This window comes from Canis aureus, chromosome 30, assembly GCF_053574225.1.
Source record: "Canis aureus isolate CA01 chromosome 30, VMU_Caureus_v.1.0, whole genome shotgun sequence".
Lineage (NCBI taxonomy): Eukaryota > Metazoa > Chordata > Mammalia > Carnivora > Canidae > Canis > Canis aureus.
In genome coordinates, this window is record NC_135640.1 from 8584037 (window position 1) to 8602571 (window position 18535).

General features: G+C 32.6%; 1 pseudogene; it reads right to left on the reverse strand.

Moving 5' to 3' along the window:
* Positions 1-560: 560 nt before the first annotated feature.
* LOC144301547 (small ribosomal subunit protein eS1 pseudogene) lies at positions 561-1774 on the reverse strand (annotated as a pseudogene).
* Between the last annotated feature and the right edge of the window lie 16761 nt (positions 1775-18535).

The following is an 18535-nucleotide window of genomic DNA, read 5'->3' on the forward strand; positions in this document are numbered from 1 at the left end:
TTATGTGGGATTCAGCTGTATGTCCTGGATGCTCTGAGTCCTCATAATCATATTATGTCTGCTCTTGCTCATTTTGAAACTGGCAAACTCATACATGGTGAGTTGATTATTTAGTTGGCGGTTTCCTATTTTATTTCTGGAAAATAAGTTGGTTGAATAGACCTTGATAATAAAAAAATATACCTTCTTGAGTTTTAAGGTCAGGCTCTTTCAGTTATTTATGAGGAACTCTCTTAACAAAGAGATATTTAAATATATATATTTAATCTTTAAAGTCTTATGTTCCATATTCATATTAATTATAAATTCTGCTGTGAAGATTTTTGTTAAAGTTTCCTTTTATTAACCATCTATAACACTTCTATCCAGATCACTACAGCTTAAAATAGATCACTACCCTTTTGCAGCTATTTAGTAGCCAAGAGCAATGGATAAGATCCATACAGCAATTCTGAAAAGTTCGCACTGTCAGTTCAGAACATCTGCTTCACCGAGCCGGATTGCTGATTATTTAAAAAGAATGATAAGAAATTAAACATCACAAATATGTTTTTGTCACCATTAAATGTCTGAATTTTAAACAGATTCTTGGACTGGTGGTTCATATCCATCAGGTTGTTCAACTTTAGCACCGGTCTCATCCCCAGTAGTTTTTCCAGAACTACTACCTTCACCATGAAGCTCCATGAGTTTTCCCAATTCAAACTTAGGCTTCTTCAGAAATTTTACTTTTCTAACAAAGACATCATGGAGTGGATAAATAGACTGACAAGCTTTTTCTATATCTTTTCCGATGCTGTCTGGAATCAATTTATTGACCACTTCTTTCAAATCATTTGTCTGCACCTCTCGGGTCATGATTTCCATCATCTTTTTCCGGATTTGGCAGACCTGTTGCTGCTGAGCGTAAGAGGTCTTCCGAATCTGATTATTGCATTTTTTAGTAAAACCAACACAAAATAGACGAAGCAAATAATCATCAGTAGTCTTTACATCAACATGAGCTTCAATCATGGTCTGCCATTTTTTGACCATGGAGCACATTTTGTCACGGGTAAGATCCATGGAAATTAGTCCGGCGGTTTTTGCCCTGCACACCCTCAGTGATTAGCTTGAATTTCCTAAATGCAACTTCATCATTCTGCAGATCAGCAAGGCTAACTTCAAAAATGTGACCCTTGAGACCGTCAGATGTAATTTTGGTTCCTTGAGTTCTTGTGACTAGTATTTTTCCAGTATTTCTTATATTGAACATAGCTGGTGCTTTCACATCATACCAATCTTTCTTAGAAAATGGATCAACCTCTTTCTTCTTGGCTCCCTTTTTGCCGCCTTTCGTAAGGCACTTGTTCTTGCCAACTGCCACGACGCTGCTCTGGGAGCCAAAAGGGCTGCTGTGAAGATTTGAGAGCTAATTTAAAGTCTTTAAAATTGTGGGATCCCTGGGTGGCGCCGCGGTTTGGCGCCTGCCTTTGGCCCAGGGCGCGATCCTGGAGACCCGGGATCGAATCCCACGTCGGGCTCCCGGTGCGTGGAGCCTGCTTCTCCCTCTGCCTATGTCTCTGCCTCTCTCTCTCTCTCTGTGACTATCATAAATAAGTAAAAAATTTAAAAAAAAAAAAAAGAAAGAAAGCTTTAAAAAAAATAAAGTCTTTAAAGTTGTAACAGAGCATCATACTCCTCTGATATTTTAAATAGAAAATTTGTGCCTAAATACCTATTTTATGGTCATTTTTAATATTTAGATTACTTCTCACAGCTCTTCAGACTGCATGTTACTATGATATCAAGCAAAATTAAAAGTAGACATTATTAAAGTGTAGTACTTTCTTCTTCCTTACATCTCAGTCTCTCAGGCTTTACCTAAGCCAATTTTAAAGAATATCTTCTTCCTACCAATAAGTCATTGCCAGAAGATATTTATGAAGATGTTAGACAGTAACGAGTCCAGGACTAATAGGAAGGTAAGTATATTCCCAATCTCACTGTATCACTGATGATTCTTGAAATATGGGAACCATGTGTATGTTTGTGTGTGTAAGTGTGTACTCATAACTTGAGAAACACTGGAGTCACTGAATCCAACTTGTGGAGCCAAGCAAGGTTTATTAGTGGAAGTACCATTAGAGCTGAATGTTGAAGAGTCAGTAGGATGACAACAGAAATTTAAAATAATAATAATAATAATAATAATAATAATAATAATAATAGGTTGGGGAGGCCTGGGTGACTCAGCGGTTGAGCGTCTGCCTTTGGCTCAAAGCCTGATCCTGGATTCCTGGAATCGAGTCCCTTATCAGGCTCCTTGTTTGGAGCCTGCATCTCCTCACTCTGCCTGTGTCTCTGCCTGTCTTTCTGTGACTTTCATGAATAAATAAATAAAATCTTAAAAAAAAATTAGATTGGAGTAAGATGGAAATAATCTTTATATTTTTCACTTTAGAGTTTGAATTTTTATCAACTAGTCAGCAGACAGCACAGTACTTAAAATGACCTGGCATGATCAATTTTGATCTTTAATACCTCTAGAAGTAGTGCAGAGGATGAATAGGAAGGAAAAATTGTCAAGGAGTCAATCTCAAAGTTGCTTCAATGATCTAGGTAAAATAGGATTATAAGAATGTGCCTTATTTTATGTTAGCAAATATTTAGCAAGTGTTTTATTTTTACAACACCAGTGCTTAACTTCTCCGTGAAGACTTCTCTAGTCTTTCTAACCATCTTGATATTATTAATTTTGATATTTCTAATTTTGAAAACTAGTATAGAGTCCTATAATCAGTACTGTTCTGATTACATGTTAGATTTTTGTATGTACTTTGACCTCTCTAACTTGACTATAAATAGATCTCTTAGAACATATAGGAGAATGTCAAGTACATAGTATGCATTCAATATATATAAATTAGAATTTTTTAAAGTTTGTCACTGAAGTATAGTTTTAGTGTGATGTATTTAGTGTTTTAGTAAGGACACTGGTAAAACTATAACTGAAAGAAAAATATGTTTACAAAACAAAAGACAAAGAACCATTTAATCTATTTTCTAGCTGACTCAATCATAATTTAAGATACTAAAAAATAAGAATAAAAAGCTCAGACAGTCATGTATCATTATAATATAGTTTGGTCCTTGAATATTTATGAACAAGAGACTTTCATAAGCTATTACAAGATTATCCTTTTCAAAAGTAATTTTTTTCCCTATCCTATCAGAGAAAAATAAGTAAATGGTAGAATTGCCTTAGCTCATCACATAGCTATGATTTTATTCCTTTACCCTGTTAAAACTTGAACAAATTTCATTTTTACTGATGACAATTTTATTTGAACAATGACTGGAAAACATCTTTTAATCAAATTGGGAATGGTTAAAATCATAAAATATGAATCGGGAAAGAAAGAACTATAGAATTAACCTTGAACAAAAAAAATCCCCTTACTCACTTATTCTATCTGGTAAATTAAGAATTTATGATTTTGTTTCCTATGAGTTGCAATAACACTGAGACATTAAAGGGAAAATAATGTTTTAAGAATTTTGACTTTTTAAAATTGATTCTATGTCACTTTAAAGAAGGTTCCTCCTATATTTTGTTTAAAGAATGGCTCAAAAAAAAAAAAAAAAAAGAATGGCTCAAAATACCAAAATTTTGTCTACAGAAACCTTAACTAGCCTCATTAGATAAGTTCAGAAAAGAAAACTGGGCAATGTAGCGAACTATCCAGTGACTGACAATTTTAAATGAAAAGAAGTGATCATTTGGAACCTCTTAAATTCTATTCTAAAATTAGTATGTACTCCTGTCTATATTTCTCATGTTTTTTTTTTGTTTGTTTGTTTGTTTTTAATACATGCTGTCCACTCTACAGATTGGTATGTTTCCCTGGATCAAATTTTATATGATGAATAATGCATTACCAGAGAATCAAACACATAAAATGAGATTAGCATAATGTATAATGCAAATTCTCTCTTGGAATATTCCCCCAAATGTGCAATTTAGAAAATTTTAATATGGTGATGTGTGAGTCCAGAGGAGAGATTACCTACTAACATCAATCACTACTCATCACATATCCAAGTCCTGAGTGTATACTAGAAAATGTCTAGAATGAGCAAAAATAGTAGCTGAATTGATGAGTATACTAGAAAACTCCTTTACATAACAAGATCCCAGGGGTAATCCTTTATATTTGCTTAAAGACGCATAAATCACCAATATATTCTCTTGGTAGGCTACTTTAAGGATTGATTTATTGAATCATTCAATTTTATGGTTTATAAGCTTTTACATTCAAGACAGGATAATGAGATCCTCTTCCCACATTTGAAAAATTACTAGGTTTTTTAATGCAACTGAATCAACAACAGTATGGAAACATGGCATCCTAGCACAGTTTCAGCTTAAACATTTTACACAACAAAGAGTAAGGAAGATTTTATTTTTATGACTTATCATTTCCCAGTTCAATATCTTCATGTATGCTGACCTTCCTACAAAATAGACTATTTATTAGATGGAGAACTTGATATGGAATCTGCTTTTGATTTGGTGTGTATGTTTTAAATAGCTAATAGCTAAAGCATATGCTTACCTATTCTTATCTAGAAGGAAAATAATTCCTTTTCATTTCAGTTTGACATATTTTAATATCTTTTATTTTCATGGAATTTCAGATAAAATAAAAATGTAAGACACAGCACTGCATTTCAAATGGCTTTATCTGGCCAACCTGTCATCTTTCCAAGTAAAATTTAAGCTAGCAAAGAAAGGATGTATGGTTTTGTCAGTAGTGCACCCTTGCAATGCTTGATAATCTGATTTATATAAGATAGTTTGTTCTGGGGCAGCCCAAGTGGCTCAGCGGTTTAGCGCCGCCTTCAGCCCAGGGCCTGATCCTGGAGGCCTGGGATCAAGTACCACATCAGGCTCCCTGCATGGAGCCTGCTTCTCTTTCTGCCTGTGTCTCTGCCTCTCTCTCTGTTTCTGTGTCTCTCATGAATAAATAAATAAAATCTTTTTAAAAAAAGATTGTTTTTAATAGATACATTGTTATTAATTCAATGGGAAGATTTTCATGAGCAACTTCTAAACATAACTGCAGAAAACTAGAAAAGGAAAACCGGAAAAGGTAAAAAAAAAAAAAAAAAAAAAAAAAAAGTAATAAAGTAAGAACAAAATGTGAAGAAAAACAAAGAGAAAGTGAAGCTTAAGGCCATGACATAATTCTAGTTCCTTCTCTGTAAACTACAGAAGGAAAAAATGTTCATATAGGAAGTGCTTTTCTACACTATATTTAAAAAACTAGCTTGTCTCAGTTTTTAAAACAATGATTCCATATATTAAAATTCTGCTCATCATTATGTGAATATCTGCCATAGACAAAAAACAAAAACAAAAAACAAACAAAAACAAAAACCCAAGGTCAAAAGTGTAAAATGAAAATACAATGTTCAGTGTTTTAGTTAAAATCAATTATAATGGATTATGTCTTCCATTGAGAAGATTTGTTCTTAAATCCTTGTTACTCTGGCATAAAGATATAGCCTACATTACATTTTCTCAAATAAATGAGGCTGAGATATTGCTCATCTGCTGCCTAAGGCTCTGCGTTGATCCCAGTTTTTGTTAAGTACCATCAAGGACAAGTGTTTGGGGATGGCATAGGGTAGCCATAGAATAGAAGTCTAAAATATTGTTCAGTGACTCTGGCCTACTTTATCTAAGGTAGCTTGACAGCACTATTCCAGTAAACATTTATGACAGGACTGTTGTAAAGAATGATGGTTTAATTTGGCCATCTCTATATGGTGTAGGTGGTGTAGCCTTGAGGCAATGTAGCTTGGTAAACATGTTTTATTACCTGGGAATGTTTCTGTACTTTTAAAGTAAAACTGACAATATTTAAAATGAAAATAATTTTCCTAACCTATACTCAAAAGCAAATAAAATATAATCACTAAGTTGAGTTTGATCTTGGAGTGCTCAGAAGAAATGCTGCTACCTAATGGATCATTTTCTTTTTTAATATAGTTTATGCCTGATATTAAGTTTGCAAGCAGAACTGCAAACAAATCTAGTTTGAGGATAGCCACATGTTCAATATCTTCATTGTGTAATGTGTGATTAAATTTAGTAATCCAAAAAGTAGATTACATCTAAACAGTGCAGCTATGGTGATAGATCAAGAATATCTATAGGAAATAACATTTTCCTATATTAAGTATACTTCCAAATAAACTTAGATAACAATATGAAACTTTCATAATATAGAAAATCAACATAGGATATGTGTCAAATGTCTATACTAATAAACTCACTTTTTTAAATTTAAATATATTTAAGTGAACAACTATTATTAAACCTTTATGTGAAATTCTAAGTATTTGTGTGTGTGTAAGTGAGTATGTGTGTATTTGTATTTTAAAGAATTTACCATATTGAGAATAGGATCTCTTTTGAAAGAAGATATGCAAATCAAGGCTCTATGGGTGCAAAGGGACAAAGCAGAAAACAGTTCAAGATTAAAATAAGCGCATCTCCCATGCAGAATCTCTTCAGTTAACAAATTGACTGTATTGTTCCTGTGGACAATGTCAGCCCTTTGCATGTGTATTTTTTTCTTTTATAATCTTCCTTTTACCAAAAGCATGAAATTATTACTCAATCTTTGCTTCAAGGACAATTTTGAAATCTATTTCTACATTTCTTCCTGATGCCAGTGTGAATCACTTTCTATTGGAAGGATACTCTGATAAACAGTTTGCAGGAGGCAACATCATTATCCATCTTCTTGTTTTTAACTCTATCTCACACACACAAATAAAGTATGTATTCCCCCAATATCAGATTGTAAACGAGGTTGCAGAAAGTGGATCAGAAAAGGCAATATCAGCGGCAGCAAAATGAGTCTAACTCTGTCTTCTAGTATGTATAAGGGCAAGAAAAGCAAGTCTTAACACAGTTTCATTTAGGTGAGCAGATTCCCTTTGAAATAACTACACAATGAGAGGTGAATTGCAAAGTGACCTCAATTAACACAGAAATGTTGACTTAGAAGCTTACATTTCTTCTAGGTATATTATGTTATAATATTATGTCATTTGATAATTTGGTAATCTAGTTCTACAATTGACCTAGGCTGAGACCAACATATAAAGAGGTTTTTACCCTTTGCTTTATCAATGATTTTTGAAAGTTGACTTATTAGCTTGTGTAGTAAGGAAGAAAAGAGTACTTATAGTCTGAGTCACAGAAACCCTTGTTCTAATTTCTGTTTCACCATTTTTAATATAGTCATGCACCTCTGTTAATCCAACTTTTTAGGGGCACCTGACTGGCTTAGTCGGTTAAGCATCCAACTTTTAATCTCAGTTTAGGTCTTGATTTCAGGGTTGTGAGTTCAAGTCCTGAGTCAGGCTCCACACTAGGTATGGAGCCTACTTTAAAAAGCAAAACAAAACAAAGTTGTAGATATTTCCTTAACTTCCTTAGGCCTTAACTGTTCCATCTGCAAAATGATAATGATAAAATATTTTAACTGTTCTTGCTACAGATTATACCAGCTATTCTTTGCTGAGTTGATGGAGCTCCTTGACACTATCCCTTAGAATACCCATATTTCTAATGCTTTTATCTTGTGAGAGTCATCTCCAGGGCTACCTCACATGAGCTCAGCAGCTATAAAATACCTTTGGAAAAACATATTTTCATCTATTTAGGGATGAAATTTTTCACAGATGGGCTATATTTGAAAGAGTCTCCCTCATATTGTTTAAATAGCCTTTAGTTTCTTGGATATGGCAATAAAGAGCTTTAGGTCTCTATAGATGCTTTAGGAAATAGCTTATGATAAATCGGTTTTCATCATTAGATATTGTTTGTGATGTCAGAGTAATAATCTCTAAGGCAGGGCATTATAACCAGATGACGTCAAATGAATTTTATTCATTTCTACCTTGTGTTTATAATGTACATAGTACAGCAATTTTAATAATTGTGTTTATTTTATAATGTACAAAGTACAACATTTAAATAATACTTGGATATAATATAATAATAAATAACCACAGTTATTGAGGCCATGGTCTCAAAGCTTTTTCCTTATTGAGGTTTTTTATTACAAACAATTGAAATGCCATTGTGCTAAATGATTATTTGTCTCAGTACTACTGTGCTTTTTTATTTACATTTTAATAAATTTCTGGAATGCCATTAAAATTGGTCATTAGCTAGTTTATTTCTTAGTTTTATAAGGTTCTTAGTTAAATAGTACATGCTTTTAAAGACTGAATATCATTAAAATTCATTTTTTCTCATCAACTACATCTAATTATTACTATTATGACTAATATCCCAAAATAATTTCCACATGTTATGAGATAAATTTTCTGTATTTTTCCCTTATAAGTTCTTTAAATGATATTTGGATCTGTGAAACTGTACCTTCCAATACAGCAGGTACACTACTCATCTTCATCGATTATTTTCTTTGCTATAATAATTACTGCTCAAGATTTTGTTGTTTTGTTTTTGTAGTTGACATCAGTGTAAACCACACGATTTAAATGACTGCTGCAATATGCTCACAAGCTTCAAAAATCTCAAGTCTCATCATTTCAAAGAAGTTAAGGACTAGTTATTACCCCCTGACTTTGAATTCAGATTTAAGAAAACTATCTACTATTTGAAATGTTTCTATTTCACGTTTATCAATGTGAAATTTTCTTTATAACTGCAACCTGTTTGGTTTGATCAAAGGAAGGCTTGCATTCACCAGGAGAAATAATTTTGATATTTTTTTTTTTAAAGAATATATCTACTATCAGCAGTGAGAGTAGCACAGAGTAATGGCAAGAACAAACAACAATAAAAAAGGAACATGCTTATTTTATTTATTTTTTCTTTCATTTGATGATTTTGTTACTTTCACCATATCACTCAGACTTAATGAAGCTCCACTACTTTTCCTAAAAAAAAAAAAAAAAAAAAAAAAAAAAGACAGGATATGCTTTTAAAAAAAGATTTTTGTGCACAGCTTTTTAATTTTGTGCACAGATTTTACAAACCACAGATCAGTTTATGTATATAATGTGTTATTCTTTTCACTAATCAGCCCACTAAAAAGAAAACTTTTTAGACTACTTGAAAACTAGAGAAATAATTAAAACCCATCATTTTGTTTTGAATTTCATTCATTTTTTATGTAATAAAATAATTCATTTTTTATGTAAATGCACCAGGCATACAGTTTGTTTAAAATTAGTCTGAAAAATAGATGAAAGTTTATATATAGATTGTAAGTTTACATATAGTTCAAAAATTTTAGGACACCTACCTTTGGTCAATTTTATAAGCATAGATTCTCTGTTAGTGGTAAATAAGTACTTTGTACCTTGAAAATGCCTCCTGAGATGGTACCTAAAGTGCAGAAGTGAGATAAAGTGCTATAGGAATCTATCATCTTCTGTTTCATGTAGTAACTTAATTCTGAACTTTTTCCAACTGTAGAAAGTGTCTTTGTGACCTAACAAATGTGTGTTTATATTCTTTCACTTACATGTTGTATAATTGTCTGTATTTCTAACAACCAGTTGGAGTGTGGGTTTACTGAGGACAAATAAGCCTTAAAGTTCCATACTTAAATAGACCTTGCCAAGTATGTACAGCTCAATAAATAAATAGTGTTAAAGAAAAAAAAAGAAGAGGAAGAAGAAGAAAAAGACAAAGAATTTGGGAAGGCCCTATAAAAGACATTGAAGTTTCAGTATGGAACAAAAAGAATAAATTTTAATGGATGAAAAGAGCAGACATTTTAGAAATGAATTTTCTTTTCTTTTTTTTTTTTCTTAAAGATTTTATTTATTTATTCATGAGAGACAGAGAGAGAGGCAGAGGCACAGGCAGAGGGAGAAGCAGGTTCCCTGTAGGGAGCTCCATGTGGGATTCCATCCCAGGACTCCGGGATCACACCCTGAGTCAAAGGCAGATGCTCAACCACTGAGCCACCCATGTGTCCGTCTTTCTTTCTTTCTTTCTTTCTTTCTTTCTTTCTTTCTTTCTTTCTTTCTTTTTCCTTTTTTTTTTTTTTTTGGTGTGTGAGAGAGAGAGCATGAGCAAGTGAGGGTTGGGGGGAGCAGCAGGGGGAGAGGGAGGGAGAGGGAGAATTTTAGGCAGGCTCCATGCCCAGCATGGAGCCCAATGTGGGGCTCCATCTAATGACCTTGAGATCATAACCTGAGTGAAAATCAAAAGTCAGACTCTTAATCAAGTGAGCCACCCAGGTGCCCCAAGAAATCCTTTCATGTTGTAAAATAATATTTAATCTATTAAGGAAAGTACTTTATAAATGAATTAAATTGGAGTCAACAATATACATATTATTACTCCCAATATCTGGGGTGCATGACAGGTATTACTGATTGATCTGTGTACTTTTTTGTGTTAATTATTGAAGGAGCTTAAAGAGTTTTAGTAAGCTCACCCAATCCAGCATGTGTACAAAGATGAAACTTGCCATTTGTGAGATAGTAATCTTGTTTAACTTAAAGTCATATATTTAACCTGCCACTACACAAAGAAAAAAAATATTTTTAATCTAAAGAAGAGTTCCCTTTGAATCTTAGATAGTTATCTTGAAGGTTTATCCTTTTAGTCACAGGTAATATTCATTCATTCATTTCTTACATTTCCACAAGTTTGTTAATTGCACTATGCTAGATATTCTGGGAGATCCAAAGGTATATATAAAAACTTCTTTTTGCTTCAATGACCTTTTAATCGAGTTAATGCTAGTAACAGTATAGAATGTGCTAGCAATATAGAATTTGTGCATATTATATATTAGAGTGGACAACTTAAAACTCATCAATCTTTAATTCATAAAGATAGATACACACACTCACAATTAGACAGCTGAAGAGAAATAATACATATATTTCGGAAACATTAAACATTTCAGCATTCTTTTCCTAGTGAGTGAACTTATAAATGCTAGCTTATTTATTATACTTTGAAAGGGAGGATGAATAAAACAGGCATTTTATTTATTGTTGCTTTATACCATTCATAAGGTGATATTTCTAATTCTCTTGCTCTTCTCACCATCCCACTTTTATTTTGTCCTCAGAACTTCAACTGGAAGTTAAATAAAAATTTAACTACCATTCCTAATGGATTCGGAATTTGTTCATCTACGTATCATAGAATTAGTGAAAGAGACCTAGAGGGAGAGAGGAAGTGGCAGAGAGAGAGAGAGAGACTGAAAGAAAATATCTGATAAATAGCTGCATATGACACTCCAAAAGCTGGATTGATTTGTTATGACACACAGATGACATCTGGATGAGTATCTGTAACCATGTCTGTAAAAGTGCCCCTGTGAACACATTTTGAGGATGTTATTGTTCTCCTGCCCGTCAGTCAGACTTCTCAGGCCCCATATAAAGAGTAAATGCAAATATATAACAAATACATATTATCAATAAGTGTAGAGCAATTCTACTGTTTCCAAATTTAAGCTTCAGGATAGAAATCTGTTAGCCACTTACATGGATATAATGGTTTACGATTATACATATGTATTTATTCATGATGACCTTAAATTAAATCTCTAGCCATTTCTGAGTTTTTATTCCTTCATCACTAAGTTTAATCTTCTAAATGAATGTCTTTTTTCTTGAAATATCTTTTATGAGCACTATTTCCTCTCTACTCATTTTATCATCATCACATTATCACAACTACGTAAAGGAAAGCTACAATAATTTCTCGGATTACCACTGAATCCACCTTCTCTCTCTTTTTCCCACATATTTAGATAGGGAAATATTCCAGTCATTAACCAAAACTTTAATACCATTACTTTGCTTCCCATGATCTTATGATGCAGATTCCCAAGAAATCTAAGAAAGAGCAGTACACTCCCTATATATTTACAAACGTGCTTTCTATTCCTTTGTGGTATGAATCCTTCATTTTGAGAAAGCTCTTCATTCTTTGAATGATTCCTCACAGTTTTCCTTAAGTCTTGAAGACTGCAGGACTCTGTCCTGGCTGCAGGGTTTAGAGTCTCACACTTCTTTCTCTTCAAAATCCATTTAAAGGCACTTTCTCCAGACAAGGTGTAGGATTGTGTGTCATCAGTTAGGTCAGAAATTTCTAGTGGATGGGTGGAATGGATGAATTTCATACTATTTTATTCCTCTGAGAATTATGTTTTCTTCAGTGGAGATAATAGAGAAACCTAATTAATTTGTCTTTCCATCCCATTGAATAAGACAATTGTTAATATACAATAATGTCTTTGCATTATTCATGAAATGGCATCGGTCAGATAAATTATGGTGATGCAGAAAAATTATCGATAGATGATGAAATAGTACATTTATGGAAAGCAGCATATCTTACACTTAGATTCCCTTATACCTGGATAAGATATCTTATTAGAAGGTTCTTAAGTAGTAATATATTAGAAATATTACCCAAATAATCAATATACACTATAGATTCAATTAGGGTCTAAATGTGTGCTTTTCAAAACTGATATATTTTGTGAATTTAAGAATTGGCAAGCAATTATGAATTGCCAATATATAAATAATACATAACATTTATATATTAGAGAAAAAGACCAATATTTGGAAATTATTTGCTTTAGGAATCAATGTGATATACAAAAGCCAATTTTTTCCTATAGATAGAGTAAATGGTGTAGGAAGTAAACATGAGCAATGCTTGTAAACATTGAAATGTCTTTCAATTATATATTATACAGTAGTTTGGGGATATATTCAATAGTACTATGACACATCAGAGTCAAACTTGCCCTGAATTTGTTATGTTCAAATGTATATTATAAAAAGATACAAAATGAGGAATGAAATATAAAAGTAGATCAAGGCATACAATATTATAGCAATATTTTTTAGCATGCAACATGCCAATATGAGTTCCGATTTAGTCATCTCATAAAATAGCAACATCAAATCTGTCAGCATTTATATAAAAGTTTTTCAAAGAAAATTGAGATTTTATAGGAAATCGTGAGGTGGCATCATTCATTTTGGGTAATATATAAAACAATCCTTGAGAACTTATAGAAGGTTGGCATTATTTCAATGCAATATAAAGCTTATTCTTTAATATTCATTATACAATGATAGTGTCATAACAAAGCTCTCTGACCCGGGCAAAACCTATTTGGAGCTTTTGTATTTGTTTGTGTATATATATGCATGGGTTTGGCACCTATGTCAAGTCATGAAAAAAAAAAAAAACAATTTTCTATTATTCTGTATGTTTTAAAATATTAATTTGCTTTTTTAAGCAAACGCAGGGCACCTGAGTTGGCACCTGGGTTGCTAAGTGGTTGAGCATCTGCCTTTGGCTCAGGTCATGATCCTGGGGTCCTGGGATAGAGTCCCACATCAGGCTCCCCACAGAGTGCCTGCTTCTCCCTCTGCCTGTTTCTCTGCCTTTCTCTGTGTGTCTCTCATGAATAAATAAAATCTTTAAAAAAAAAAAAACTGTCATATGCTAAAATCTTCCCACTTTCCTGTAATAATGCTCCATAAGTTTTATACCAATTTTGTGCTTAACATTAGCAAATAAAAATAAAAATAAAAATTAGTGAATATTTTGAAAGTCTGTATTACTGCAAAGGAAAAATCTTTTTTTTTTGTATATTTTTTTATTGGAGTTCAATTTGCCAATATATAGTATAACACCCAGTGCTCATCCCATCAAGTGCCCCCCTTAATTCTTAAACTCTTCCATCATTGAGTCCCAAAGCCCAGCCACCATTACACAATCATAAAGTTATTTCATAAGGTAATCCTAATAATTTAAATAGTATCTTCTATAAATAATTTGTATATGTACTTTTTAATTTTTGTAGTGAAAAAATCATAAGATTTACCTTCTAGCAAATTTTGATGTGTATAGTACATTATTAATTATAATCACAATGTTGTATATCAAATCTCAAATTTTTCCATCCTGCAAAACTGAAATTTTTACCTATTGAACAGCAACCAACTTTCCATTTCTTCCTCCTTCAGACCCTAGCCACCACCATTTTACTCTCTGCTTCTATGTGCTTAAATACTTTAGATACTTCATGTAAGTGTATTTCGGCAGTATTTTCTCACTGGCTTATTTCACTGAGCATAATGTACTCAAAGTTTATCCATGTTGTTGCATACGATAAAATTTCCTTCTTTCATAAAGACTGAATGGAACCACATTTTTCTTTATCCTTTCATCAAAGGACATTTAGGTTGCTTCCACATTGTGACAACAAATGTGGGAATACAAATAACTCTTTGAGATCCTAATTCTAATTCTTTCGCATAAATACTCAGAAGTGAGATTCCTGGATCGTATGGTAATTATATTTTTAATTTTGTGAGGAACACTTATATTATTTTCTGTAGTGGCTGTACACTTTACATTCCCAACAGAGTACAACATTTCAGTTTCTTCATATCCATACTTTTATTTATTTATTTTTATTAATAACCATCTTAACAAGTGTAAGATAATAATATCTCATTGTGGTTTGATTTGTATTTCTCTGATGATGTTGAGCATTTTTCATATACCTACTGGCTGTTTGTGCGTTTCTATGGGCAAATATCTATTTAAGTCCTTTGCCATTTTTAAAATCTGATGGTTTTCTTGTTTGTTTTTTATTATTGAGTTGTAGGAATTCCTTAGATATTTTGGATTATAACCCCTTATCAGAATGTAGTTTGCAAATATTTTTTTCTATTCCATAGTTTGCCTTTTCAGTCTGTCAGTTGTTCCCTTTGCTGTACACACACATTCTAGTTTGATATAATTTAGCTTATTTTTGTTTTTGTTGCCAGTGCTTCTGTTGATATATCTAAGAAATTATTACCAAGACCAACACTGTGAAGCTTTTCTCCTATGTTTTCTTCTTGGAGTTTATAGTTTCTGTCATGAATTTAAGTCTTTAATCCATTCTGAGTTGGATTTTGTGCATTGTGTAAGATAAGAATCCAATTTCATTCTTTTGTATGCAGATAACCAGTTTTCCCAACACCACTTTTTAATCTCTGTTACATAAATGATGGTTTGTCCATGTAATAAAGTATCAAACAGCAATAAAGATATCATGCTGAATTGGGGACCAATCGGGCTAGGCGGGGCTAGGTTGGGGGCTATGATATCAGGCTCATAAAAATCCCCAAAATGCTGAGGGGTAAGGAAACCAGAGATAAACCAGACCATGAGACCACCCTGCCCTAGGTGTCTTGTTATATCAGATACTTGTGACTAAGGAAGAATTCCCAGACCCTAAAAAGGAAGTAAGCCATTAAAGATGTTATTACTAGCTCTAACTATCAACTCAATGGTGATATCAATAGATATGTTAAAAGGATTTAGGTTCCCTGGTTGGCTTCCAATAAAAGACCAACCCTACAAGCCCTTAGTGGCAACCCAGTTGGGACCCCTCTCACTTCTGAAATCTTTCTCTGTATCCTAACTTAATACACTTCTATCCCTTTATTCACTCTCCTTTGTCCACAGGATTCGTTCTTTGACTCTGTGAGACAAGAACCAAGCTCTCCTGTATTGTCTGCAAAGATTACTTTGCCAAAGTAATATTGAAAATGAAACACGGGAAAATGCCCATGTAATCATGGAAAGTGAAAAAAAATTTGCAATGTAAAGATGACTACGGTATGATTTGTTTGTTAAAATTGAATGAATGAATGAATGAATGAATGAATAAAAATAATATAAACTGAAGCTTTCCCTTTTCATTTTCATAGCATATACCAAAATGGAAAAGACTACAACTTATCCTTCACAAACCTTATCTCATGTTTTTTCACTTTCTAAACAAACCTGAATGGTGGGAAGCAGATGAAATTTTAAGAAATTTTAGAAGAACCTTTAAGAGCTAAGTACTCCATTGTCTGTTATTAAAATGGGTAAAAAGTCCATATAAAATTTTGAAACATTACTTTCTTTTTTTGTTGTTTTTGTTGATGGATCATAAGACTTCATAATTTCAGGGATTATGATATCATGAAATGTGGAAATACTCCTTTTTATTATCATTTAGCATGTAGAGAACTAATAATCAAACAAGTGGGAGGCAATGTTATTTAGTGAAAAGAACCCTGGACTTGTCCTATTTCAACTTCTAGCTCCATTCAGTTATATAATCCAGAGATTTGTTATTTAATCTCTTTGAAACTTTCTTAGTTTTCTTGACTTTATCATTGTCATTGTTTTGTTTTGTTTTGTTTTCATTTTTAAGATTTATTTATTTCTCCCTTTAACCTATTTATTCCCCTCCTATATCTTGCCTCTCACAACCCATCTATTTTCTGTATCTATAAGCTTCTTTTTCTTAATTGTACAGAGACTGTGTGATATTTGTCTTTCTCTATCTGACTTATTTTGTTTAGCATAGTGTCCTCCAGGTCCATCCATGTTGTCATAAATGACAAGATTTCAGTTTTTATTATGCCTGAATAATACTATTCCATTGTATATATATACCACAATTTCTTTATCCACTCATCCTTTGATAGACCCTTAGGTTGTTGATACTTTTTGTTATAATTGAGTTGGGTTTGGTATAGTAAACTAAGCCTAAAGAATATAATCAAAATGTCTTTACTTCTAAAATCAGATGATAGCTAGTCCAGGCTTTTACGAATTATTGCTCAGTTTTTGAAGTACTAGAACATAGACTTTTATTCTCATCTTTTCAACTCTGAAAAATGAAATTTGGATCTCCAGCCGATGAAAAAATTCATTCATTTTATGCCACACTTTTTAAAAGAAGTGTCAAAGTTTTATTTGTTTTTGATTATTTCTCAAAATAGTAATTGTGTAGAGCACAAAGTACAAAAAAAAAAAAGCAGTAGCTTTCTAAAAACAAATTAGAAATGACCACCTCACCTAGTAAGACTATAATATTAGAAAATGGATAAAGTGCTACTTTCTTTTAAACAACAAATGTCACTGTAATCAATATGAGTTTTTAATAGTACACTGAAATGACACTTGCCTGGATGTTCTTATAAAGGTATCTGAAAAGTAAAAATAATCTTTCTGAATACCAATTGTTTCTTTTTAAATTCATAAATAAAAGAAACTGTTTAAAACACATTATTTGCATGTTTTTCAGGATACAGTTGCAAAGAAGACAGCACAAAACAATTCAGTAAATCTTTAATTTGGCTTTGAAAATTAGAGTCATATGTAAGCCTGTTTTATGGATGAAAAAGTTCAAATTCAAAACAAAATTATGTTTGTTTTTTTGTACAAAAGTATTGCTTGACTTTAATTTCAATTTTTTGAAAGAAAAATAATAATATAGGATATATTTTTCAAATACTGTATGTCAAGTTAAAATCCCAATGCTACCAGACCCCACACTTAAGTCTATAATTATTTCCACTATTTAGCTCTGTGAGGCTTGTCTTGTATCATACACAAGGAGATAAGGATTACCCTGGTAGCCTTTTGTAGCACCAAGGGAAACTATATTTCCCACACACACATCTAGAAAGCAAGGAAGTGAAAACTTTCATTTCAATCTAATATGACTATATTTGTGGAAAATGATATCCAAGAACAAGTCAATGTCAGTATTGCCTTATTTTTTTTAAAGGAAATTCATATGATTTCTTTTATAATGCAATAAAATGTGTCAAAGGTTTTGAAATGGTACATGGCCTTTCAATAGCTTAAACTACTTTTCCTACCATAATTAATCTTGTTTTCAATTTTTTTATTGACTATTTCAGAAGCGTTTGGAGAATAGGATATGAAAACAAGGAGGGGGCGCCTGGATGGCTCAGTTAGTTGAGTGTCAGACTCTTGGTTTCCACTCAGGTCATGATCTCATGGGTCATGGGGTCGAGCCCCACGATGGACTCAGTGCTCACATGGAGGCTTCTTGAGGTTCTCTTTCCCTTATCCTCTGGCCTCCCCCACCAACATGTTCTTTTTCTCAAAATAAATAAATAATATATATATATTTTTTTTAATTTAAAAAATGAAATGATAAAATATGCTATCAGAGGCTATGCAAGAGCATGATACAAAAACAAGGAGAAAATATGATACTTTATCTGACAATTGGAAATAAATTTCATAATTATCATGAATTCAGATTGTAATGTTAATGTATCCGGTAGACGTACTTGCCAATGTGAGGGACAAAAATCTTGATGAAGAGTAGTTTAACCAAGTTCACAGACAACTAGGACACTGGATGAATTACAATGTATATCTTAATCTCTCCACTTCATTGAATCAAGAGTGTAGGGTGTGTCCGCAGGCTGAAATTTGTGTTTTCATGATTGGAAAGGTGACTGCTTCAGTTACGATCATCCCATCCACAATTGAGGCTAACAGAAAGGGGGAAGGAAAAGAGAATGACCGTGCTCTTCGTTTTGACCCTTTTTATTAATATAGCAAGTGTTTTCCTTGAAACAACTCTTCTTCAGTAGAAAATATTTGTGGTTTATTGGTCAGGAT